General features: G+C 40.9%; 1 long non-coding RNA gene across 1 annotated transcript in view; it reads right to left on the bottom strand.

The window, feature by feature from the left end:
- Positions 1 to 17204: 17204 nt before the first annotated feature.
- Positions 17205 to 27141, bottom strand: part of LOC133569868 (uncharacterized) — a 62483-nt gene continuing 52546 nt past the window's right edge. The window contains exon 4 of the long non-coding RNA XR_009809954.1: positions 17205 to 17369. This is a non-coding gene — a long non-coding RNA (uncharacterized LOC133569868). The remainder of the gene's footprint in view (positions 17370 to 27141) is intronic.

Genomic DNA, 27141 nt, shown 5'->3' with positions numbered 1-27141 from the left:
TGACTGCGAGGATTCCCTCCGGGTACTCCGGCTTCCTCCCACCTCCAAAGACATGCACCTGGGGATAGGTTGATTGGCAAGCGGTAGAAAATGGATGGATCTGCTCACAGCTGCTAACTGGTGATTGTTTGAGCACACCACAGCGATAGTCCCACTCCTTAAAAAGGGGAACTGGACTTTTTTGGGGGGATTTTGCCTATTGTTCATAATCATTATGAAAGACATGACGACGGATGTACAAACCCCGTTTCCATATGAGTTGGGAAGTTGTGCCAGACGTAAATATAAACGGAATACAATGATTTGCAAATAATTTTCAGCCCATATTCAGTTGAATATGTTACTAAGACAACATATTTGATGTTCAAACTGATAAGATTATGAAGCGTAAAATACCACAGCGGAGACCCCGGACTGTTGAACGACTGAAGCTCTACATAAAATAAAAGGTGACGGCGTGGCGAAGTTGGTAGAGTGGCTGTGCCAGCAATCTGAGGGTTACGGGTTCAATCCCCACCTTCTACCATCCGAGTCACGTCCGTTGTGTCCCTGGGCAAGACACTTTACCCTTGCTCCTGATGGGTCATGGTGAGCGCCTTGCATGGCAGCTCCCAACGTCAGTGTGTGTGAATGGGCGAATGTGGAAATACTGTCAAAGCGCTCTGGGCTCCTTAGAAAGGGGTAGAAAAGTGCTATACAAGTACAACCCATTTACCATTTACTATAAAACAAGAATGGGAAAGAATTCGACTTTCAAAGATTCAACAATTAGTTTCCTTAGTTCCCAAACGTTTATTGAGTGTTGTTGAAAGAAAAGGTGATGTAACACAGTGGTGAACATGCCCTTTCCCAACTACTTTGGCACGTGTTGCAGCCATGAAATTCTAAGTTCATTTTTATTTGCAAAAAAAAAAAAAGTTTATGAGTTTGAACATCAAATATCTTGTATTTGTAGTGCATTCAACTGAATATGGGTTGAAAAGGATTTGCAAATCATTTTTTTCCGTTTATATTTACATCTAACACAATTTCCCAATACATATGGAAACGGGGTTTGTATTTTATTTTTAATGCATTCTAACTCGTATATAATAAATACAAGTCGGCTTACAACGAAACCAATTGGAGAACCTCTGACACGCCCATAAAACCCAATTAAAAAATATCAAAAACCGGCAAAAATACTCCATTTACATTTTGTGACTTAAATATTAACAAAGTATTAGTGATATTGTTATTATAAGCGCTAACGCAGACAAACTATTTACAGCGGCGCTTTGATCCCGAACGTGTGTGCCTATGTTATGGGAAATGGTAAATGAGTTATGCTTGTATAGCGCTTTCCTACCTTCGAGGTACTCAAAGCGCTTTGACACTACTTCCACATTCACCCATTCACACATACATTCACACACTGATGGCGGGGGATGCCATGCAAGGCCCTAACCACGACCCATCAGGAGCAAGGGTGAAGTGTCTTGCTCAAAGACACAACAGACGTGACGAAGTTGGTAGAAGGTGGGGATCGAACCAGGAACCCTCATGTTGCTGGCACGGCCACTCTCCCAAACAGCGCCACGGCGTCCCCATGATGTTGTCATCATCGAGTGGTCTGCCGCTTCCTCTGCCCGTGAAACTTTATGGTAGATCATAAATAATGCCTCATCTGGATAGTAGAAAGACGAGGATGTAATTCCGACAAGTTGGTACACTTTGACAGCCAATTGAGACTTAAAAATGGTGAAAAATGCCCCAAAAAAGACGTTCAATTCCACCCCTTTAGTTCGTAAGGATTATGAGTCATACTTCATCTGAATGGGAATATATGAACATCCGGGCAGAAGGCATCCCAATGACAGCAGACATTATTCAGTAAGTGATGTTTTATTATGTTTGTTGGCTCTCAAAGTCTGCAGTGAGTAATCAGTGATGATGTAAAAAAAAAAGTAACGTGATGCGTTTTTAAATTAATGCGCCACGTATGCTTAAAATGTTTAAAATACGTTTGGATGTTATTTTAAGGGCTTTGTAGGCAGAATAGAGCATCTCCTAGGTTCTATTGTAAGCTAACTTCTTATCGCATTTATTTAATAATTAGAATGCATTAAAAAAAATCCACCCGTCGTCATGTCTTTCATAGTGAGTGTGAAAGAGGCAAAAAAAAAAAAAAAAACTGAAGGACAGGCAAAATGTTAAAAAAAAAAAAAAGTGTAGTTACCCTTTATGTTTGAACAGTTTCTTAAACTGGATCACATTAGTACATTGTTTGATATCTTTACTTAATCCGTTCCTTAATTTAATTCACCATACTGATATACCAAAGGTTTTAAGTGTTGTGCGCACATTCAAATGTTTTAGGTTTAGTTTTCTGAGTTTGTTTTTCTCAATTGTATTTCAACTGTGTTCAATGGCCAAAACCTGATCAGAGAAAAAATATTTACCACACTCTAAAACTGGGAAGATTGCAAAAATCTAAAAAGGTAGAATAACATGCTACACTAAATTTATTGTACTGTATTTTACGGACGATACAGCACACCGGGATATAAGCCAAAACCACTAAATTGTAGAAGAAGAAAAAAATAGTTACCATTAATTATACGCACCTAACTATATAAGCCACAGATATACTTAGTGAAATAACTTATTTACCCAGAAATATTTCGTTAATGTTTATTTACATACCTCAATTATCTCCAAACAGTGTCTGTAACACAGCAGTAAAACGGCTGATCAAACAAAACAGAAGTCATGGTCATGGATCAACGAGCTGCAGAAGCTAACTCTTCCATCAGCTAAAAAGACTCAATGACTCCACGGTGAAATTCTGGTAAGGAATTTGTGGAACTGAAACAACACAAAAATAATGTTATTGTATAATTAATACTATTAACAGACGCCTGTAGACGTGTTAACAAACGAGCTAATGCTAACAATGCAAGTTTTAGCACATTACGATAGCACGGACAAATATGCATGAATAGACCGACAGACATCACACATGGGAAAGTTTAGTAAGTGTGAATTGTTTAAGTCAAATTGTGAAACTTACCAACATTGCTTGAACTGTTGAATGAAGAATCTTTGAGCAGTGCTCGGAAAGTTTCACTTTCAGTTTTAGGCAAAACAGCTCGCAACACCAGCACTGAGCGAACCTGTTCAAAAGATGGCGCCATAGCACAGACCATGTCACACCATTTCAGTCCTCTGCTTGGGTTTAATGAAAACTATTGAACAGAAATCATTCGGGAAGTTTGCAAAAAACAAAAAAAACAAATTAGCTGCACTGTTTTATAAGCCGCAGGGTTCAAAGTGATGTATAGAGAAAGTAGCAACTTATAGCCCTGAATTTATGGTATGCGTACTGAAGTGCCCTTGCAATCTGTACTATGTTGCTGAAAAAAAACAGGGACCAAAAACTAGAATCTGTAAACATTAATGTTCCATCCGTAATTATGATTCTAAATTGGCAGTAACCAGACATGTTACTACTAACACACCACAGCAGATGGCAAGGCAAGGCAACTTTATTTATATATCACAATTACAACAATTTTTAAATTGAACCAAAGTGCTTTAAAGGTGAAAAAGAATAGAGCAAAAAACTAAACAAAAACAAACAAAGAACATAAACAATGAATGAGCTAAACAAGATAGTGCAAAAGCAATACGGTAAAAGGGGTCCAATGAAAAGTAAAAAAATAATAATAATACAAACCCCAGTTCCATATGAGTTGGAAAATTGTGTTAGATGTAAAAATAAACAAAAAACAATGATTTGCAAATCCTCTTCAACCCATATTCAGTTGAATGCCCTACAAATACAAGATATTTGATGTTCAAACTCGCAAACTTAATTTTTTTTTTTTTTTTAAATATTAATGAACTTAGAATTTCATGGCTGCAACACGTGCCAAAGTAGTTGTAACACGTGCTGAATGTGGCTTGGCATTGTCTTGCTGAAAATAACCAGGGGCGTCCATGAAAAAGACGGCGCTTAGATGGCAGCATATGTGGTTCCAAAACCTGTATGTACCTTTCAGCATTAACAGATGTTTAAGTTACCCATGCCTTGGGCACTAATGCACCCCCATACCATCACAGATGCTGGCTTTTGAACTTTGCGTCGATAACAGTCTGGATGGTTTGCTTTCCCTTTGGTCGGGATGACAAACCCCGTTTCCATATGAGCCTGGAAAATGTGTTAGATGTAAATATAAACAGAATACAATGAGATGCAAATAATTTTCAACCCACATTCAATTGAATGCACTACAGAAACAAGATATTTGATGTTCAAACTCATAAACTTTATTTTTTTGATAATACTCATTAACTTTAGAATTTGATGCCAGCAACATGTGACAAAGAAGTTGGGAAAGGTGGCAATTAATACTGATAAAGTTGAGGAATGCCCATCAAACACTTATTTGGAACATCCCACAGGTGTGCAGGCTAATTGAGAACAGGTGGGTGCCATGATTTGGTATAAAACAGCCTCCCCAAAAATGCTCAGTCTTTCACAAGAAAGGATGGGGCGAGGTACACCCCTTTGTCCACAACTGCGTGAGCAAATAGTCAAACAGTTTAAGAACAACGTTTCTCAAAGTGCAATTGCAAGAAATTTAGGGATTTCAACATCTACGGTCCGTAATATCATCAAAAGGTTCAGAGAATCTGGAGAAATCACTCCATGTAAGCGGCATGGCCGGAAACCAACATTGAACGACCGTGACCTTCGATCCCTCAGACGGCACTGTATGAAAAACCGACATCAATCTCTAAAGGATATCACCACATGGGCTCAGGAACTCTACAGAAAACCACTATCACTATATACAGTTGGTCGCTACATCTGTAAGTGCAAGTTAAGGCTCTACTATGCAAAACGAAAGCCATGTATTAACAACATCCAGAAATGCCGCCAGCTTCTCTGGGCTCGAGATCATCTAAGATGGACTGACGCAAAGTGGAAAAGTGTTCTGTGGTCTGACGAGTCCACATTTCAAATTGTTTTTGGAAATATTCCACATTGTGTCATCCGGACCAAAGGGGAAGCGAACCATCCAGACTGTTAGATGCAAAGTTCAAAAGCCAGCATCTGTGATGGTATGGGGGTGCATTAGTGCCCAATGCATCGGCGAGGTACCATTAATGCTGAAAGGTACTGTACATACAGGTTTTGGAACAACGTATGCTGCCATCTAAGCACCCTCTATTTCATGGACGCCCCTGCTTATTTCAGCAAGACAATGCCAAGCCACATTCAGCACGTGTTACAACAGCGTGGCTTTGTAAAAAAAGAGTACGGGTAGTTTCCTGACCCGCCTGCAGTCCAGACCGGTCCCCCATCGAAAATGTGTGGCGCATTATGAAGCATAAAATATGACAGTGGAGACCCCGGACTGTTGAACGACCGAAGCTCTACATAAAACAAGAATGGGAAAGAATTCCACTTTCAAAGCTTCAACAATTAGTTTCCTCAGTTCCCAAACGTTTGAGTGTTGTTAAAAGAAAAGGTGATGTAACACAGTGGTGTACATGCCCTTTCCCAACTACTTAGGCATGTGTTGCAGCCATGAAATTCTAAGTTAATTATTATTTGCAAAAAAAAAAAAAAAAAAGTTTATGAGTTAGAACATCAAATATCTTGCCTTTGTAGTGCCTTCAATTGAATATGGGTTGAAAAGGATTTGCAAATCATAGTATTTTGTTTATATTTACATCCAACGCAATTTCCCAACTCATATGGAAACGGGGTTTGTAGGTAAAAAAGGTATCTAACACTTAGACCAAAAATAAACAAAAGGCGAGTGACGCTAAGAAAAGGCATTGAAGCTTAGGGATGGTTATGCTAAATGAAACAAAAACTGAACTGGCTGCAAAGTAAACAAAAACAGAATGCTGGACGACAGCAAAGACTTACAGCGTGTGTGGAGCAGTTGTCGTCCACAAGGTACATCCATACATGACATGACAATCAATGTCTCCTCAAAAAAGGATAGTGTCCGCACAACTTAAACAGTCTAGTTTGCAAAAACTAAGTAGGTGCGGGGAATTGCGTTCAAGGAAGACATGAAACTGCTCCAGGAAAATACCAACAAAAGAGGAAAAGCCACCAAAATAGATCTAAAACACTAAACACAGGAAAACACCAAACATCTCAAAATAAGTCACTGCGTGATGTGACAGGTTGTGACAGTAGTTAGTGACAAGAGCTATAGTGATGCATGGTTGGTTATGGTTTGAATTCATATCCAACTATTGAAAGAACAACTTTTTATTGTCAAAATCGTTTACAGAGTTTAATTTTTTTAATGCTTTCTGCTGGTTGTGTGCCTCCGAATGTTTTCAATGAAATGAAAAGTTTGTCTTTCAACACTAAGCATTGAGGCAATTAAGATTATTCCCCTTTAATGTTGGGTTACTGCAGCTCCTCGTATTCCTCTGTTTGTTGGGGGCTGTGGCTTCACTTCTTCTTCATAATGCATCAATCAATCAAAGTTTATTTATATAGCCCCTAATCACAAATGTCTCAAGGGCTGCACAGGTCACAAAGACATCATTGGCTTAGATCCCACATCAGGGCAAGAAAAAATTCAACCCAATGGGACACAATGTGATGGATGCCGAGTGGATACCATTAGATTAGATTAGATTAGATAGTACTTTATTTATTCCGTCAGGAAAATTTAAATTTTCAGCACAATCCCATTCAAGTTTAGACAAACATTACAGGGAGCCAGAACAGGATCGCTGACGGGTCTGCCGGCTTCCAGCGCCCCTTACAAAAAAGATGAGATAAAGGTAGAAGATTAAAATACAATTTTAAAAAATCGGTCTTAGGCTGGGCCCTGGAGAGGACGTGCAGACTGAGGCCAAGGGGAAAAAAAAAAACGGTTATAATTTGAGAGTCCAGTCCATTGTGGGGCTAGCAGGGGATCCTCAGAGTGACGTCATGTCCAGCAAAGTCTGCTGCTGCGCAAAAACTAAGTACCATCTTTCAATCTGTATGCTTCTAATTGTTTTACAGTTTTCTCTATTCCTTCTCCAACATATTTAGTAGTCTTATCAAACTTACAAAGCATCCACTCCGTCTCACTATTAGCTAGCTAGCTGCTAAACTAACAAAACTAAACTATTCCTGGTCCAAAGCCACTGCGCTCCAAAGGCGTCTGCTCACTCACGCTGCTGCTACTCTATGCCCATTGCTCCAAAGACAGCACGAACTCGGTGACAGCAACATCGTGCACCGTTCTCAAGGACAGGTTGGCCCTGGTAGAGGACTGTGTTCGCTAGTTAGAGCAGAGTAATTTTGTAACTTTAGACGACATGGACATGTTTATTAGCGTTAGCTGTAGCTGACTAGCCCAGTTTGTAGCAGCTTTAAGCGGCCTACAAACCACGGTCAGAGGTGAGTAGTAACGCGCTACATTTACTCCGTTACATCTACTTGAGTAACTTTTGGAATAAATTGTACTTCTAAGAGTAGTTTTTATGCAACATACTTTTACTTGAGTATATTTATAGAGAAGAAACGCTACTTTTACTCCGCTCCATTTATCTACATTCAGCTCGCTACTCGCTACTTTTTTTGTCGATCTGTTACTGCACGCTTTGTTTTTTTTTATTTTGTCAGACATGCATTCAAAGTAGGAACTACGCATGCCTGCGTTTCACCAATCAAATGCAGTCACTGGTGACGTTGGACCAATCAAACAAAACCAGGCGGTCACGTGACTGTCCCACTTAGAACCCGACATGTTGAAAAACTTATTGGGGTGTTACCATTTAGTGGTCAATTGTACGGAATATGTAGTGTGCAATCTACTAATAAAAGTTTCAATCAATCAATCAAAAGTGTAAAGGAAAAAAAGACACTTTTTATTTCAACCGTACTTCCCGTCAAAAGCCTAAAGGCTGATCGCACAGTTCCTGTCTTCACAATAAAAGTGCCGCTCCATTGCGCCTCCGCTAACAAAATAAGAGTCTCCGAAAGCCAGCGCAAACAAGCTAGCAAGCTACGGAGTCTGCCGCCAATGTATTTCTTAAAGTGTAAAGTGTATAAAAACGAATACAGAAGCTGGACAAATAAGATGCCAAAAACCAACGACTTTCATGTGGTATTAGACAGAAAAGAGGAACTTTTTTTCTCCTCCATTTGAAAACCGGGACGTTATCAGCACTACTGTCTGATTCCAATCAATGCAAGTCATCAGAATCAGGTAATACACCAACTTATATTCTTGTCTTCACGAAAGATAGGGATCTATATGTTAAACATGCATGTATATTCATTAAAACACCTTTAACATGTCAACAAAAACGGCAAAATAAATAACTGTAAATTATATACTGTATATATAAATGTATGTATATATATATATATATATATATATATATATATATATATATATATATATATATACATATACATATATATATATTTGATATGTGTGTGTATGTATATGTATGTATGAGGTAGATCACCTCGACTTGGTCATTTATTAAGTAATTGATTAACGTTGAAAAACTTATTGGGGTGTTACCATTTAGTGGTCAATTGTAGGGAATATGTACTGTACTGTGCAATTTAATAATACAAGTTTCAATCAATCAATCAATCAATCAATCAATCAATCAATCAATTGATGAATGCCTACTGAGCCTATGGTGCTGTTAAGTTATTGTGGCTCAATTTGCCTTAATTTTTATTTTTATTTTAATGTGTTATTATTTAATATATATTATTGTTTTAGTTGCTTAAGAGATATTCCTGGCTCTGAATTTGCTCATTGCTATTTTTATGTTTTTGTGCATTATTTGTGGCCGTAATCATTAAACAAACTGGTTACTCATCAGTTACTCAGTACTTGAGTAGTTTTTTCCACAACATACTTTTTACTTTTACTCAAGTAAATATTTGGGTGACTACTCCTTACTTTTACTTGAGTAATAAATCTCTAAAGTAACACTACTCTTACTTGAGTACACTTTCTGGCTACTCTACCCATGGTGAACCAATTGAGACGCATCATAGATTTAGGTCTTTAGCTACTCCTACACTGTTTATCAGGTACCACACCTTAGTCATAAGGGACTCCATCACCCGGAACATACTTAGTAAACCAGCCATGATTAAGTGTACTCCCAGCAGTAATACTCAACTGATGTACTAGCTTTTCTTTAGGTGCAAACATAACAGAATAACATTACAAAACATCGGACAAAGCATAATCGCAATTTAACATTTTTGTTTGGTTTCCCATAAATTGCCAAAATACCTTATTCTATTTTTAATATGGTGCTGATTATTATAGAGTGTATTTGTACTTTTTTTTTTTTTTTTTAAGATTTCTCCAATCCTTTTAATCGCTCTTTCTTAAATAAAAACAAAGGGCACCAAACCCAGCAACTATTTTTGGTGTTATTGGAGACTGTAGTCGTGTTTAGAGACTGTTTAGATTCTGTCACCCCATGTCGGTGACAAAAAGCGAGCTGCAGACACCCTAACGTCACACTTGTTTCGCGCTGCTGGGAGCCTTTCTCTCATTAAAAGCCGCCAATGTCATCTTAAATTGTAAAAATCTCTGTTTGCGGGTCCATCTTGTATATATTAAAGTACGTCCACAGCGCGGACACGCTGCCCCTGAGCCAGACAACTCTGTGCATATAGTTTATGTCATCACAACATGGGTTTTGGGAACACAGTTCCAACTTAATGTGATCAAAGTATGTCTCTTTACGGCCAAATTTTTGGTGTATCATTAATTAATACTGCGCAAATAATAACCATGTGTTGCCGTTAGTACTGTAACTACCTGCTGGTGTTAATGTGCATGTTAGTGTATTATGATGGTCATTTTTCCCATGGTCTGTGAACACACCGTGTCGGTGGGGAATGAAGAAAACTTGTGTGTCTAAGAGTGAAGCACGAAGGCAGGCGTTTGTGCAAGGAGGGAATACTTTTTGGAAATGGGTCGGTAGTTAGCAAAAGATTGGTAATAAAAGCCAAAAGCTTAAAAAAAAAGCGTCAGTCTGCGTTTTCTTCTGTATGCTACATTACATTACTTAATTTTGTTAGATGAAAGCTAATATGAAAGTCGTGGCCCACCGCCAAATTGAAATACATTAAGGTGAACACCGGAATTTAGTTAAACCAGATGTTTAGCATAGTGCTTTTATTTTGAAGCCTTAAAAGCGTGTGATTGGTTTGAAGAAGTGACATGTCGGATCAACTGTTTGCAATTAAAAAAGTCCTGCTGACCGTCTTTCATTTCTTTTTAGCTTTTTGCCATCTTACTTACTAAAGCATTCACGGTAACAATCTAAATTTGATGTTATCACTGGAATTCAACGGTAATGTGAACACGGAAGTGAAGCACCACCCACCTCTGAACGATGCGCGCAGCAGCAATTTGCTGCAGGTACTGGCTCCTCTTCTCATGGCGAAAAATAGTCCTTTTTGGTGGGTAGAACAATTTGCCATGGCTTTGAACCTGATTTTTTCATAAGGTAGAATGCATGAATGATAGCTAAGTGCTTTGATAAGAAGCAGAGAACGCTAAGCTGATTGTAATATTGTTAACAAAAGTAGCACAGTTAAGTTAAACAATACCTTTCATAAACAGACAGCCACCGCATGCAGGACATCTAATATATGAGAAGACCAAGTCCTGCAAGAAGATGTCCTTCAAATTACTGCAGTTGATCTGTCATACCTTAAAGAGGCACAATTACAGCAAGGATAAACCAACTGTACTACACAAACAAGAGCATCAACTTGCAACTAGGGACTGAATGTGAATTCATTTTGCTTACCAGAGAACGTTGGACATCTGTAAGTAATCATAGTGAACTGGGATTGCATTGTCATATGAAAAGGGTAAATAAGATTAAACTAAATAAGATAAAATGGAGCGCTCTTGAATTGTTTATGAGTGTATTTACTACATTATAGGGCTGGGCGATATATCGATATACCCGATATATCGCGGGTTTGTCTCTGTGCGATATAGAAATTGACTATATCGTGATATTCGAGTATACGTTCTCACACAGTTACTTTTAGCTGCGGGCATTACACTACATGTGTTTCCCACTCTTTCTTCTCTCTCCTTTTCACAGAGACGTAAACCAAGCGCACCTTCTTACACACGTCACACGTGCAACGTCACACTCTCCCGCGGAGCAGAGAGGTAGCGACATGGTAACGTTAGCTGTGATGCTAACTGTGTGGTGCGTGTGGTAATACGAGAGAGAGAAAGTGTGAATCTGGTAACAAATGGAGGAAGAATTAATTCCCAAGAAAAGCAGCAGGGGAGTCCATCGTTTGGCTTCAAGCGGAAATATATTCAACATTTATGCGGCAAAAGTGTTGCTACAAAAAGTAGCAGCACTGCTAATGTAGCGTCATTTGAAAAGTCACCCGCTAGCTAGGCTAGTGGTTCTCAACCTTTTTTCAGTGATGCACCCCCTGTGAACATTTTTTTTAATTCAAGTACCCCCTAATCAGAAGCAAAGTATTTTTGGTTGAAAAAGAGATAAATGAGTAAAATACAGCACTATGTCATTAGTTTCTGATTTATTAAATGGTGTAACAGCGCAAAATATTGCTAATTTGTAGTGGTCTTTCTTCAACTATTTGGAAAAAAATATATAAAAATAACTAAAAACTTGAAAGAAATCTTTAACATCAATATTTATGGAACATGTCCACAAAAAAATCTAGCTGTCAACACTGAATATTGCATTGTTGCATTTTCTTTCACAGTTTATGAACTTACATTCATATTTTGTTGAAGTATTATTCAATAAATATATTTATAAAGGATTTTTGAATTGTTGCTATTTTTAGATTATTAAAAAAAAATAATCTCACGTACCCCTTGGCATACCTTCAAATACCCCCTGGGGTACGCGTACCCCCATTTGAGAACCACTGCGCAAGAGAATGAAGAGTCCTTGAAACTCCACATTAACATCTCCGGCCGGTGCCACACCCACAAAATGCCCAAGCAACTATTTCCAGATCAAAGCCGTATGAAAAAAACAACAATAAAAAAACAGGAGATAACGTCAGCAATAACCTACCACATAGCAAAGGAGATTTCCTATTATGCAGCTCATTTTTATTTGACAGTTATTGAAATATCTTGTGTGACATCATGCACAAAAGTGCACTCTGTTTTAAACTATTGTAGTGGTGTTTTGTACAAAATTGTGCAATTTAATTAAGTGTTTTGATACGTCATCTTATTGACATCATGCACAAAAGTGCACTCACAGCTTGTTTTAAAATGTCTGACAATCTTGCACTTTCCGTTTTGGAAATGACATGAATGTTTGTGCCACTGCTTAATAACTGTTTAATAAATACAGTTTTTGTCAATTGACTTGGTTGTAATTTCCCTCTCTGCATGAAACTTTAAAATGAGCATATATTAATGCAGTATGAAGAAGAATGTTTTAATGTAGACACATAGAATCATCATACTGCTGTGATTATATGTATCAAGTGTTCATTCAAGACTAAGGCAAAATATCGAGATATATATCGTGTATCGTGACATAGCCTAAAAATAGAGATATTAATAAAAGGCCATATCGCCCAGCCCTACTAAATTATCAATTAGTAACTGTACATTATTTGCAAAATGTGCACTTGAGTTTTCTACTTATTTTCACAAAGTTTTGAGCAAATCAATGACTTGCAGTTCAGTAAAACATTTAAAAAACGTTCCTGTATGACATTCTGACTACTAAATTGCATTTGTACCCAAATATTGGGTTATTTTATTCAGCAAATTTTATTTATGCAAGCAAATAATAACCCGTGATTAATTACAGGTTTAGAGTATGATTAATCCATCCATCCATCCATTTCCTACCGCTTGTCCCTTTTGGGGTCGTGGGGGGTGCATTCGGGCAGAAGGCGGGGTACATCCTAGACAAGTCGCCACCTAATCCATCCATCCATTTTTACTACCGCTTGTCCCGTTCGGGGTCATGGGAGCCTATCTAAACTGCATTCGGGCGGAAGGCAGAGTACACCCTGGACAAGTCGCCACCCAATCCAATTTAAAAACTTAATCTCTTGACAGCCCTGATATTTTTTTTTTTACTTCAGACATCAGACATCATCAAAATAATTCCCTCAATTTCTCCCCAAAAAACGGATTAACTTGCTAGAATATAAAGACAATATAAACATACATCCATAAACCTGGATGCATATGCAAAAGTGCAATACATTTATTTGTACAGTAATCTATTAATTTATATCTGCACCTTATTGCTCTTTAATCCTCCACTACAAGGAGTTAATGCAAGGAAATAATGTCTGATTGAATGCTTAAATCGTTATGACAGACCGTCTTAAAAAATTTAATGGAATTTAAAATTTTTTTACTGAATGAGACACAGTGTCGTAACTTGGACTATGGTGCAGCTTTCTGCGTGGATTGTTATCCTGAGATGCGAATGAACTGGACCGGACATGGCGTGAAGTTAATTACATGTTTTTTTTTTTTTTTTACTAGAAAAAGTATACAAACAAAAGGCGCTCGCAGCGAAGGCACAAAACTAAACGCTGGAAACAAAGCTAGCACTTTGACGTAAACTATGGGCATTTAACAAAAAACAGCAATCGTGGCATTAATAAACAAAAACTTACTTGCGGTAACGTGAGCAGGGCAGCATGGACTATGAAATTGAATGAAACAAGCATTAAACAGAGTGATGATGCCAGGACTGCCAATTGTAAACAACAGGCTTAAATAGTCGCTGTGATTACAAACAGGTGCGTGAGTCCAACACGTGAGACTAATAAGTTGACATGGTGACCAAACAAGGGAGCGTAAAAACAGGAACTAACGGAGTCTTGAAGTAACAGAACATAACTAAACAAAACATGATCACAAGACATGACACCCTGTTAAAATAATTATGTATATAATATCACACTAACTTTAGTATGCTTTAAGTCTGTTGCTTTAGTTATTAACTATTGTGCTCAAGTTAGACTTTTTTTAATCTATGCAAGGACAAAACTTTAGTCTAAGGGGTGGCCTCAGCCACAGATGTTATCTTTGTTTTAGCCCGCTATAACAGCCAAGGACTTCAAGGACCTCAACAAAGATAAGATGACAACACGCAGACGAAGCGGGGACAAGGCGAAATCACAAGGCCCCCCAGTCAATTCTGTCACGTACTGTGCGTCCTGGACCTGTTCTGCATGATATATGTGACCAGTCCTTTTAGAGGCGGCCTCAGTGATGTTGACTATGGAGCTGACCCTTAGAGCGTAGTGCGAGACTGTGACTAAGTGTGCAGCACCATGCGTTCTCCTCATGAGCTAAATTGAACTCTGTCTCTGCTTGGTTCCTTGCTTCTTGTCTGATTAATAGATGTCATCAGTGTTTGAACCTGACACACCCAGAATGTACATGAAAATAAACAACGTGGGATTTGCAATATTAGCTATGAAGGATAAAACACTGAATATTGACAACATATGAACGCCCCCCCCCTTTCGATCGATATATTTTACAACCAAGCGAAATGCAACAAAAATGCAACAAACACAATGAAATATGAAAGCGAAGAGTAAAAAAAAAGACCCTACCATTTAAAATATCACTATGCTTTAGAACTTTCTTGTAAAAATCTCATTCCGCGTCTGTCCCTGGCACCCTCATTTCAGGCCTGCCGCTCTGGAAACACTGTGGAAACGCTCCCCACCCACACTGCTTGGTGCCTCGTCTGAGCTGCTACTTAGATGACCATAGTAACTAATTAGATTACCATAGTACCAAATTAGCTGACCATAGTAACGAGTACCGGTACATCATGCAAAAGTGCAGATTCCAACCATTAAAATAATTTGTATACCGTAATTCCTTGAATTGCCGCCGGGTATATAGTATGCGCCTGCCTAGAATTACTGCCGGGTCAAACTCGTTTCGCAAAATAATTAGCGCATGCTTAACATTACTGCCGGCTCAGAATTAACGCCGGGTCAAACTCGTTTCGCTAAATATTTTTATTAGCGCGTCTACAATTTCAGCCAGGTCAAACTGGTTTCGCAAATAATTAGCATTAAGCCTTGAATTTCCTCCGTGTCAAACTCGTCACGTCACGAGTACCTCTTTCCCTGTCATCCTTTTCAAAATGGAGGAGGCTGGTTTCAATAATTTGAAATCGCACAAAGGGAAGAACATTAAGGGCTATTCAATAGGATTTAAGGTCCAAGCTATTCAATATGCTAAAAAGAACAGTAAGCAGCTATGTTTTATTAATATACCGTAGCTGCGTGTGTCAAATAGGAGTCATTAAATGTCTACCGCCTCCTGGTGGTAGAGGGCGGTAGTGATCCTTCTTGCGACTACGGGCTGCAGAAGAAGTGACAACAAGCGGCAAGAGTGAGCAGCGATCGTTTATTTTTTCCTCTCGCTTGCACTTTTAACATGGAAGATCTAAAATAAAACAGTTTTCTAAACTGGACTTTCAATCGAAGCAGGAGGTGATAAAGGAAGATTTCTATCGAGACGGAGGGACTTTTAAAACTGAAGAAAGGTAAGGAAGACTTCTATAAACAAGTTATCGATGCTTTTGATCAGAAGGAGCTGCGCATGGACCTCATTTATAAGTTAAGGTAAAACCATAAAAACATTTTTTTTTATTAAATGTGCTTTTCATTATGGTACATCACACTCAAATTTTTAAGCCCAGGCCTAAATTTCCCGCATGCTTTTGGTAAACGCCGGACAGAGAAGAGGTTTTAAATTAATTAGCGCCCCGGCGGATATTCAAGGAAATACGGTAGTTCAAGACTCATTTAAAGGCCTACTGAAACCCACTACTATCCACCACGCAGTCTGATAGTTTATATATCAATGATGAAATATTAACATTGCAACACATGCCTATACGGCCTTATTAGTTTACTAATTTGTAATTTTTAATTTACCGCAAAGTGTCCTGTTGAAAACGTCGCAGAATGATGACGTATACGCGTGACGTCACGGACTGTTAGGAAATTTTAGCGCTGCACACACACAGCTAAAAGTCGTCTGCTTTAACGGCATAATTACACAGTATTTTGGACATCTGTGTTGCTGAATCTTTTGCCATTTGTTCAATTAATATTGGAGAAGTCAAAGTAGAAAGATGGAGTTGGGAAGCTTTAGCCTTTAGCCACACAAACACACGGTGATTCCTTGTTTAAAATTCCCGGAGGTGAAACCTTACTATGGATCAGAGAGGTCAAGCTTACATGGTTCCCCGACCAAATGTCAACCAGCAGTTTTCGGTGAGAAAATTTGTGGTAAAAAGTCGCCACTTACCGGAGATCAGCTGAGCTTGTGCCGTCCGTACAGCTGCCGTCAACTTCCAATCAGACACTGGCCTCAAGACACCTGTGGATACACCCTTCCGACCATCAGGTTCTATTAAACTCACTAAAACACTAGCAACACAATAGAAAGATAAGGGATTTCCCAGAAATATCCTAGTTAATGTGTCTAAAAACATCTGGAATCCGTCCCAATGCAATCGCGTTTTTTTTCTTTCAAGTCTGTCGCTATCAATATCCTCAAACACAAATCTTTCATTCTCGCTCAAATTAATGGGGAAATTGACGCTTTTTTGGTCTGAATCGCTCTCGCTGCTGGTGGCCATGATTGTAAACAATGTGAGGATGTGAGGAGCCATCAACGTGTGACGTCATCGTCTGCGACTTCCGGTAAAGGCAGGGCTTTTCTGTTAGCGACGAAAAGTTGCAAACTTTATCGTGGATGTTCTCTACTAAATCCTTTCAGCAAAAATATGGCAATATTGTGAAATGATCAAGTATGACACATGGAATGGACCTGCTATCCCTGTTTAAATAAGAAAATATAATTTCAGTAGGCCTTTAAAAAAATCCCTGCACATCATAATGGCAGCTACACTTTACATCTTTAAAGATCTAGAAACAATATTTGGTAAAGATTGAAAAGCTTAACGGGCCGCATGTGGCCCCCGGGCCTTAATTTGCCCAGGTCCGGCCTATACATCCACAGACGGTAACTGCATTTAATTGTCATGTCACAGTTACATCATTTGTGTGTCAATTAAGCTTCTGTATTGTGAGGACATCATATGGTTAGGGAGCCATTATGCCAGAAAAGTGTAATAGTAGCTTACTTGTTGTAATGCTGCAGTGGGAAGGACAAGATCATCTGCAGTGTTCCCAAGGTCGTACCTCATTCCACCAGTAGGGGGCAGCGTGGTCATTCCATTACCAGGCTTGGTAGTCCTCTCTCTCTGGTTTTGAAGTATTGAGCTGTGTGCTCTCTGTAGCATCATGTAGTTCCATCTATCCGCCCCTGTCATACCATTGCGGAAATGTATTTACATAAGGAGACGTGTGTGTGTGTGTGTGTGTGTGTGTGTGTGTGTGTGTGTGTGTGTGTGTCTTAATATTGCTTTGACCTGCCTTAGTTGGCCAACAGCAGCAGGGCACAAAAAGTGCTGCATGGTACAAAGCATCTTGTATCCCAAAACTGTCCCCTTACTCTCCTCACCATCTTGCCTGTTCCTCATCTTCTTCAATCCAACCAAACAAGCTGACAATACTAATGACTGTTGGTAGAACAGGGGTCTGTAACCGGCGGCTCTAGAGCCAAATGCGGCTCATTAGCTCCTCCCTGGACCTTTCCAGAAATATATGAATATAGTAAAAAAAAAAACTGTGGAAAAATATATTTTTGTTTTAATAGGGCATCTTCCGGGCTACATTATACACCCAACTACCACAGACCCAAGTCAGGGATACATGGGATTCTGGGTATTTTTTCTGTTGTGTTTATGTTATGTTATAGTGAGGATGTTCTCCCGAAATGTGTTTGTCATTCTTGTTTGGTGTGGGTTCAAAGTGTGGCGCATATTAGTAAGAGTGTTAAAGTTGGGTATATTAAAACCCTCAGTGTGACCTGTATGGCTGTTGAACAAGTATGCCATGCAGTAGCGTGTGCGTTCAGTAGAGATGCGCGGATACGCAATTATATCATCCGCAACCGCAACCTGCGGCTCTAGAGCCACATGCGGCTCTTTAGCGCCTCCCTAGACCTTTCCAAAAATGGTCCCCCGTGCGTCAGTTGAGGTGGGCGGGGTGTATAATGTAGCCCAGAAGAGTCAGGGATACATGGGATTCTGGGTATTTGTTCTGTTGTGTTTATGTTATGTTGTAGTGAGGATGTTCTCCTGAAATGTGTTTGTCATTCTTGTTTGGTGTGGGTTCGCAGTGTGGCGCATATTAGTAAGAGTGTTAAAGTAGTGTATATCAAAACCCTCAGTGTGACCTGTATGGCTGTTGAACAAGTATGCCTTGCAGTAGCGTGTGCGTTCAGTAGAGATGCGCAGATAGGCAGTTATATCATCCGCAACCGCAACCTGCGGCTCTAGAGCCACATGCGGCTCTTTAGCCCCTCCCTGGACCTTTCCAAAAATGGTCCCCCGTGCGTCAGTTGAGGTGGGCGGGGTGTATAAAGTAGCCCGGAAGAGTCAGGGATACATGGGATTCTGGGTATTTGTTATGTTGTGTTTATGTTGTGTTGTAGTGAGGATGTTCTCCTGAAATGTTAAAGTTGTGTATATCAGAACCCTCAGTGTGACCTGTATGGCTGTTGACCAAGTATGCCTTGCTGTAGCGTGTGCGTTCAGTAGAGATGCGCGGATAGGCAATTATATCATCCGCAACCACATCACTAAAGTCGTCATCCACCTGTCATCCACCCGAACCAACATTTTATCAAAACCGTAAACGCCCGGCTGTTGTTATATATCAGGGTCGGCAACCTTTACCACACAAAGAGCCATTTTGACCCATTTCACAATGTAAAGATGACATTGGGTGCCGCAAACATTCTCGCGAATATTTGCTGGTGCTCATCCAGATATCGAGAATAAGGGCGTGCTGTGAAGCCATTGACTTTGACGCCTTCTACGATATCGGTCCAGCAACATGTTGTATGTGGCTTCCGCAGACACACGCACACGACTGCAAGGCATATTGGGTGGTACAGAGTACACTGATGGTTGTGATATAAATACCTTTAACACTCTTACTAATATGCGCCACACTGTGAAGCCACACCAAACAAGAATGACAAACATTTCGGGAGAACATCCTCACAGTAACCCAACATAAACGCAACACAACAAATACCCAGAACCCTTTGCATCCATGACTCATCCTGGCTATATTTTACACCCCCCCTGCCCCCAGCCCCGCCTACCTTAACGACGCACGAGGTGGGGCGGGTGTTGGAGCTAGCGGGGTGTACAATATAGTCAGGAAGAGTCATGGAGGCCAGCAGATATTCGCGAGAATGTTTGCGGCTCCTATTGTCTTCATTACTTTGTGACACGAGTCATAATGTCTCTTTGAGTGGTAAAGTTTGCCGATCCCTGAACTATGTAAATTAAATATTTCCGAATGGTTCAACCGCCACCCGCCCGAATCTATTTAAAATCAATTTTTTCGTCATGTCACCCGCCCGACCTGCGGTTTATCCGCGGACTCCGTGGATGAGACCGCAGACCGCGCATCTCTAGCGTTCAGATAGAGGTCGCATCCAAAATGTTACCGGCCGGCCGGCACGCAGTTGACATGGTTAAAATTCCTGGCGCAATGACATGTAGAAAGGGTGTTTGAAGCATTGTCATCACGGAACGTCCTCAACGTTGATGTCCGGGTGAAAATCGTAAAATGTTTACCAGGGAGATTTCTGATAGAGACACTGAAAATTGGAAATCTACCGGACTTCTCCGGGCGGTCGGCAAGTATGCGGCTGAGCCACATAAGAGTGTTCAAAGTGCCGTGGGTCGCCGACCCCTGTCCTAGGGTTTCTCTAGCACAGGGGTCGGCAACCCAAAATGTTGAAAGAGCCATATTGGACCAAAAATACAAAAACAAATCCATCTGGAGCCGCAATTCATATAAAACTCGCGGGCTGCACTAACATTAAACTTTCATCGTAAGGTGGTGGGCGCAAAATAACGTCTCGTGGGCCGCAATTGGCCCCCGGCCACGGGTCTGAGACTCCTGTTCTAAATCTATTCGAAGAAGAAAGCTCGCCATTTTATTTAACTTGGACCATTGGCCATTCTAGGCTTCACGGTGGGAGAGGGGTTAGTGCGTCTGCCTCACAATACGAAGTTCCTGCAGTCCTGGGTTCAAATCCAGGCTCGGGATCTTTCTGTGTGGAGTTTGCATGTTCTCCCCGTGAATGCGTGGGTTCCCTACGGGTACTCCGGCTTCCTCCCACCTCCAAAGACATGCACCTGGGGATCAATTAATCAATCAATGTTTATTTTTATAGCCCCAAATCACAAATGTCTCAAAGGACTGCACAAATCATTACGACTACAACATCCTCGGAAGAACCCACAAAAGGGCAAGGAAAACTCACACCCAGTGGGCAGGGAGAATTCACATCCAGTGGGACGCCAGTGACAATGCTGACTATGAGAAACCTTGGAGAGGACCTCAGATGTGGGCAACCCCCCCCCCCTCTAGGGGACCGAAAGCAATGGATGTCGAGGGGTCTAACATGATACTGTGAAAGTTCAATCCATAGTGGCTCCAACACAGCCGCGAGAGTTCAGTTCAAGCGGATCCAAGACAGAGCGTCCACAGGAAACCATCTCAAGCGGATCAGCAGCGTAGAGATGTCCCCAACCGATACAGGCGAGCGGTCCATCCTGGGTCCCGACGAGCGGTCCATCCTGGGTCTCGACTCTTGACAGCCAGATAGGTTGATTAGCAACACTAAATTGGCCCTAGTGTGTGAATGTGAGCGTGAATGTTGTCTGTCTATCTGTGTTGGCCTTGCGATGAGGTGGCGACTTGTCCAGGGTGTACCCCGCCTTCCGCCCGATTGTAGCTGAGATAGGCGCCAGCGCCCCCCGCTAGCCCTAAAAAGGGAATAAGCGGTAGAAAATGGATTGGATGGCATTGGCCATTCTAAGCCAGTAATATCTAAACGTTATCTCACCTTCTGTTTTACTAATGTTTTCCAATGTTGTAAAAAGGGTTAGAACAAAATATTGTTTTTTCAACATTTCTGTCAACAAAGATTAGTGTCAGCCTGCGACACGGTCATTTTGATAGTAGGCTAATATAGACACTTACGCAGGGTTTCCCGACACATTCATTTATTTGTGGCGGCCCGCCACGAAAGAATTACGGCCGCCACAAAAAAATATAAAAAAACAAATAAATAAATAATCATTTATTTGTATTTTTTTATTTTTTCGGCATTTGACTCGCTCGCCCGCTCATAAAAGCAATGAGTGAATAGAGTTTCTAGTTACATATTATATAAATATGTAAAAATTATATAAATATGTATATCAATATGTACACAAAGTGTTGTAATTATATTCCAACTCCGCGTTCTTCTTGGTCATTGCCGCCGCCGCTGCCTCGTCCCCCCTAGGTCCCCCCACCCCCCGCCGCCCGACCACACCACCACAAATAGATGCCTGACCTGTGGGAAACACTGCTTACGTCATGTGTTGCCTTCATTATTACACTTCTAAACGGCTTTTCAGTTTTTGCGGCTCCAGACAGATTTTTTTTGTTGTATTTTTGGTCCAATATGGCTCTTTCAACATTTTGAGTTGCCGACCCCTGTGCTAGAACCTCGTCTTCGTACTACTTCCTTCATGATTACTGCAACAAATGAAGCTTGGCAAAAGTTCAGCCATCTCCTTGCAAATGCCCTCTAAGTCACGGAACAGCGTTCCACTTCCTCCGCTGCGGTCCATTAGCTCGGACGCATGTCTTCCAATCACAATCTTTAACATGCTGCCCTTTCAAGCCAATTACTTTAATGCTGTCACATTTTCAAAGTGTCTTCTCTCCCTTTGGTGCCATTAAACTATCATCCCAGCTTTGGGAAAACAGTCACCCAACCTCTACCGCTGACTATTGTAGGTTCTGTTGGATGAAGTCTTTATTTAGTCCGTGTTGATTCAACTGGAGTTTTTGTTTTCCACTTTGGTGCAGAAGGAAATGGATAAAATTTGAATTTCGATTATGGCTTCTCACAATCGCTCAATTATAATATAAAAAGATTAATGGGCCGCGCAACGGGCATGCAAATTCCAGGGCTTTTGACGGTGAAACAGATGATGAGCGAGTGAGAAAAAGAGCAAGTCAACCAGAAATTTAGGATGTCACCATTGTTGCTACTTTTTATTTCACACGTTAGTAATTTACGTATTTTTCGGACTATAAGGCGCACTTTAAAGGCCTACTGAAACCCACTACTACCGACCACGCAGTCTGATAGTTTATATATCAATGATGAAATATTAACATTGCAACACATGCCAATACGGCCTTTTTAGTTTACTAAATTGCAATTTTAAATTTCCCGCGAAGTATCCTGTTGAAAACGTCGTGGTATGATGACGTCTCGGGTTGGAGCGGACATTATTTTCGAGCCCGATCCGAACTATAAGTAGTCTGCTTTAATCGCATAGTTACATAGTATTTTGGACATCTGTGTTGCTGAATCTTTTGCAATTTGTTCAAATAATAATGGAGAAGTCAAAGTAGAAAGATGGAGTTGGGAAGCTTTTAGCTTTTAGCCACAAAAACACACGGTGTTTCCTTGATTAAAATTCCCGAAGATGAAGCTTTACTATGGATTAGAGCGGTCAAACAAACATGGATCCCGACCACATGTCAACCGGCAGGTTTCGGTGAGAAAATTGTGGCAATAAGTTGGCTCTTACCGTAGTTCTGAGCGGAGCTTGCATCCTCCTGAAGCAGCTGCGGACTATTACCTCCTCCCACTGGAGAACACTACACCCGTGGCCACACCCCTCCGACTTTCAGGTACTATATAATCTCACTAAAACACTAGTAACACAATAGGCAAATAAGAGATTTTCCAGAATTATCCTGGTAAATCTGTCTAATAACATCAGAATCGCTCTCACTGCCCTTGCCTTTTTTTTCTTTTTCTAGTCCTTCACTCTCAATATCCTCATCCACAAATCTTTCATGCTCGCTCAAATTAATGGGAAATTGTCGCTTTCTCGGTCCGAATCGCTCTAGCTGCTGGTGGCTATGATTGTAAACAATGTGAGGATGTGAGGAGACCCAAAACCCGTGACATCACGCAGACATTGTCCGTTACTTCCGGTAAAGGCAAGGCTTTTTTATTAGCGACCAAAAGTTGCGAACTTTATTGTCAATGTTCTCTACTAAATCCTTTCAGCAAAAATATGGCAATATCGCAAAATGATCAAGTATCACACATAGAATGGACCTGCTATCCCCGTTTAAATAAGAAAATTTCATTTCAGTAGGCCTTTAAATCCTTTGATTTTCTCAAAACTTGACAGTGCACCTTATAACGAGAACTATTTTGCTGGTGCTTACCGACCTCAAAGCTATTTTATTTGGATAGGTGTGACCAGTAGATGGCAGTCACACATAAGAGATAATTGTAGACTGCAATATGACTCAAATAAACAACACTAAAATGTTATATATCCATCCATCCATTTTTTACCGCTTGTCCCTTTCAAGGTCACAGGGGGTCACTGGAGCCTATCTCAGCTATTTCAATGTTTATTTAGTTATTCCATTGTCACCACCACTTTTAGCTAGTCTTATGTGAAGTTTAGTTATAAAATATGTCTAACACTAACAATAACTCAAATTTATATATACAAGGTTAGCTAACAATTAGTTTTAGTTGACAATAAAATATGTATCAAATTAATAGTGCTAACAATCAATCATCAATCAATCAATGTTTATTTATATAGCCCCAAATCACAAATGTCTCAAAGGACTGCACAAATCATTACGACTACAACATCCTCGGAAGAACCCACAAAACGGCAAGGAAAACTCACACCCAGTGGGCAGGGAGAATTCACATCCTGTGGGACGCCAGTGACAATGCTGACTATGAGAAACCTTGGAGAGGACCTCAGATGTGGGCAACCGCCCCCCCTCTAGGGGACCGAAAGCAATGGATGTCGAGCGGGTCTAACATGATACTGTGAAAGTTCAATCCATAGTGGCTCCAACACAGCCGCGAGAGTTCAGTTCAAGCGGATCCAAGACAGCAGCGAGAGTCCCGTCCAAAGGAGACCATCTCAAGCGGAGGCGGATCAGCAGCGTAGAGATGTCCCCAACCGATACAGGCGAGCGGTCCATCCTGGGTCTCGACTCTGGACAGCCAGTACTTCATCCATGGTCATCGGACCGGACCCCCTCCACAAGGGAGGGGCGGACATAGGAGAAAGAAAAGAAGCGGCAGATCAACTGGTCTAAAAAGGAGGTCTATTTAAAAGGCTAGAGTAAACAGATGAGTTTTAAGGTGAGACTTAAATGCTTCTACTGACGTAGCATCTCGAACTGTTACTGGGAGGGCATTCCAGAGTACTGGAGCCCGAACGGAAAACGCTCTATAGCCCGCGGACTTTTTTTGGGCTCTAGGAATCACTAATAAGCCGGAGTCTTTTGAACGCAGATTTCTTGCCGGGACATATGGTACAATACAATCGGCAAGATAGGCTGGAGCTAACATTAAACATAACATTGGGGACAAATAAAAAAAATAATTTTGGACCCTTGGTTTTTTTGACATGATTCAGCTGCATAATCAATCAATCAATCAATCAAAGTGTATTTATAATGCGCATTTATGACTGCATTACCAGTTGGGTTGCAATCATGTGACCTGAAGGCCCATCCGGGGTTTCAGGTGATGGTCTAGAGTTCTATTAGGCTACTGTTTATTAACGTGAATCAGTGTAGATTTGGGAGTATAAAATGTTATATATTCCACTGAAAATATAGAACATTACACACGGCGCTCAAAAATCAAAATGTTTTAGTACGACTTTGGTAAGCTATGAAGCCGCACCGCTTGATGGATTGTACTGTGCTTCCACATACGAGTATTATTATGGCGTGTGTATAAAGTAAGACTTTATTTGGCATTTTTGTTCGCAATATTATGCAAAATAAACTTTTCTTATCTTCTGGTACCTGCTGATCTGTATTTGGGATCTGCATAAGTCTTGAACATCTGCGCGAGTCCGCCTTTGTAGTCCATGACGACACCGTAGTCGATAAGCTTCTTCTTTTTCTCTATCTTCTTGTTAAGGGGACATTCATCTTCCACAGTTGCCATTTCTAAAATAAAGTAGTGTCAAGACGAGGACTTGGGTGTGATTTGTTTTCTCGTGGTGCAAAGCGACTGGATCGGACATGGCGTGAAGGTAAAAACATTATTTAAAAAGGAACAAATGAAAGGAGTTCTCAGCAGAGGTTCCAAACTTGGCTAAGAAATCAAAACTACCACAAAGGAAAAACTATGGACATAAAACAAAACTCGCAAACTATGGCATGAATAAAGAAAACCTACTTGGAACGAGAAAAGAGCATGAAAAAGAGCAGCATGGATCATCGGCATGAATAACAAGGGTGTATAGAGGGTGATGTCGCCAGGCTGACTGCCTGGCAACTACAGGCTTAAATAGAGGTGACGTGATTATCAACAAGTGCGTGAAGTGAGGACAGGTGAAAACTAATGGGTTGTCATGGAAACAAAGCCGGGAGTGAAAACAGGAACTGACAGAGTGAAAAAAAAAAAAAAACAGAACATAGCCAAACTAAACTAGATAAATAAATGATAAATGGGTTGTACTTGTATAGCGCTTTTCTACCTTCAAGGTACTCAAAGCGCTTTGACACTACTTCCACATTCACCCATTCACACACACATTCACACACTGATGGAGGGAGCTGCCATGCAAGGCGCTAACCAGCACCCATCAGGAGCAAGGGTGAAGTGTCTTGCTCAGGACACAACGGACGTGACGAGGTTGGTACTAGGTGGGGATTGAAACAGGGACCCTCGCGTTGCGGACGGCCACTCTTCCACTGCGCCACACCCTAACCCTAACGGGGAGTAAGAGGACTTGCCAAGGGGGTAAGGGATGAATATAGGCTGTCAGGCCCAAGTAGTAAGGCCGAATTTTGTTTTGACGGTGTGGTGTTGGAACGTGAAGAGGTAGTTCATCCACAGTCTAACGCGTGTCCCATGTTGACGAAAAACCAAGTATTTGTGGTGTCTGGGCGGCTTGGGCGCGGGCCCACCGACGGGCGGATACCCGAACTGGAACCCAGGTATCCAATTCCCTTGGCTCTATCTGGAACCGGGTGGCCAGGGCAAGTCACTCGGGGCGGCCCAGACACAAGCTGTATGAAGGTGAACCCGCAGGGGCGGGCTCACAGGGAAACTCGTGTGCAGGGCGGTCGACCGGGGGAACTTCCCTAACCCTAACCCTAACCCTAACCCTAGATCACCAAGACATGAGAAGTACTGTAAAGTTCTTACTTATATCTGTCAGTAAACTCGCCATCAAAGTGCTAAAACGTACCGGTGTAGTGAGTGTGTAGTGAGTTTACATTATTCACCCAAAGAACTTTCGTTATTAGAGAGTTCTGGTCGGACGTTTTTTCACGGGTCACATTTCCGGCGTACGAGGAGATGCTGCTCTGTTATTGATTTGAGTAAAGTCTGAATGCCATTAAAAAAGTTAGCTCCATTTTTTTGACACTTCTTCCACTCCCATCCTTGCAGGCTACACCGCTAAAACAAAGATGACGCAGCGCACTACGGTCTGGAAAATACGGTAATCAACAACACTTGTAACCTAAAAAACAATCACTAAACTCAACAAAAATAATTTGATTTCTGCGTTCATGAAACCATGGACAGAGTCACTTAGTTGGCCGATAGAACGGAATCTGCCGACAAACACAAAATAATATCAGGGAAATTAACATAAATGTAAGTGAAATGTTGTCATTGTGAGAAGAAGAAACATTTGTTTAGGAAAATAATGTGTCCGCTGGCGCTCATTCGTCCTCGACAAACTAAACCACCCCGTCCTGAACTAAACGATGCCAAGACAACCACTTGAAACAGCGACTAAACCACAAAAAGGTATAGCTAGCAAGAACAATCATTACACCATCCATCCATTCGTCCATTTTCTACCGCTACCAGGCATGCTGGAGCCTCTCACCTTCATTTGGGCGGAAGACCCTGG

Source organism: Nerophis ophidion, linkage group LG15 (assembly GCF_033978795.1).
Source record: "Nerophis ophidion isolate RoL-2023_Sa linkage group LG15, RoL_Noph_v1.0, whole genome shotgun sequence".
NCBI classification, from domain to species: domain Eukaryota; kingdom Metazoa; phylum Chordata; class Actinopteri; order Syngnathiformes; family Syngnathidae; genus Nerophis; species Nerophis ophidion.
Note: the sequence above shows the minus strand (reverse complement) of the source record. Positions and strands in the feature narration are given on the sequence as shown.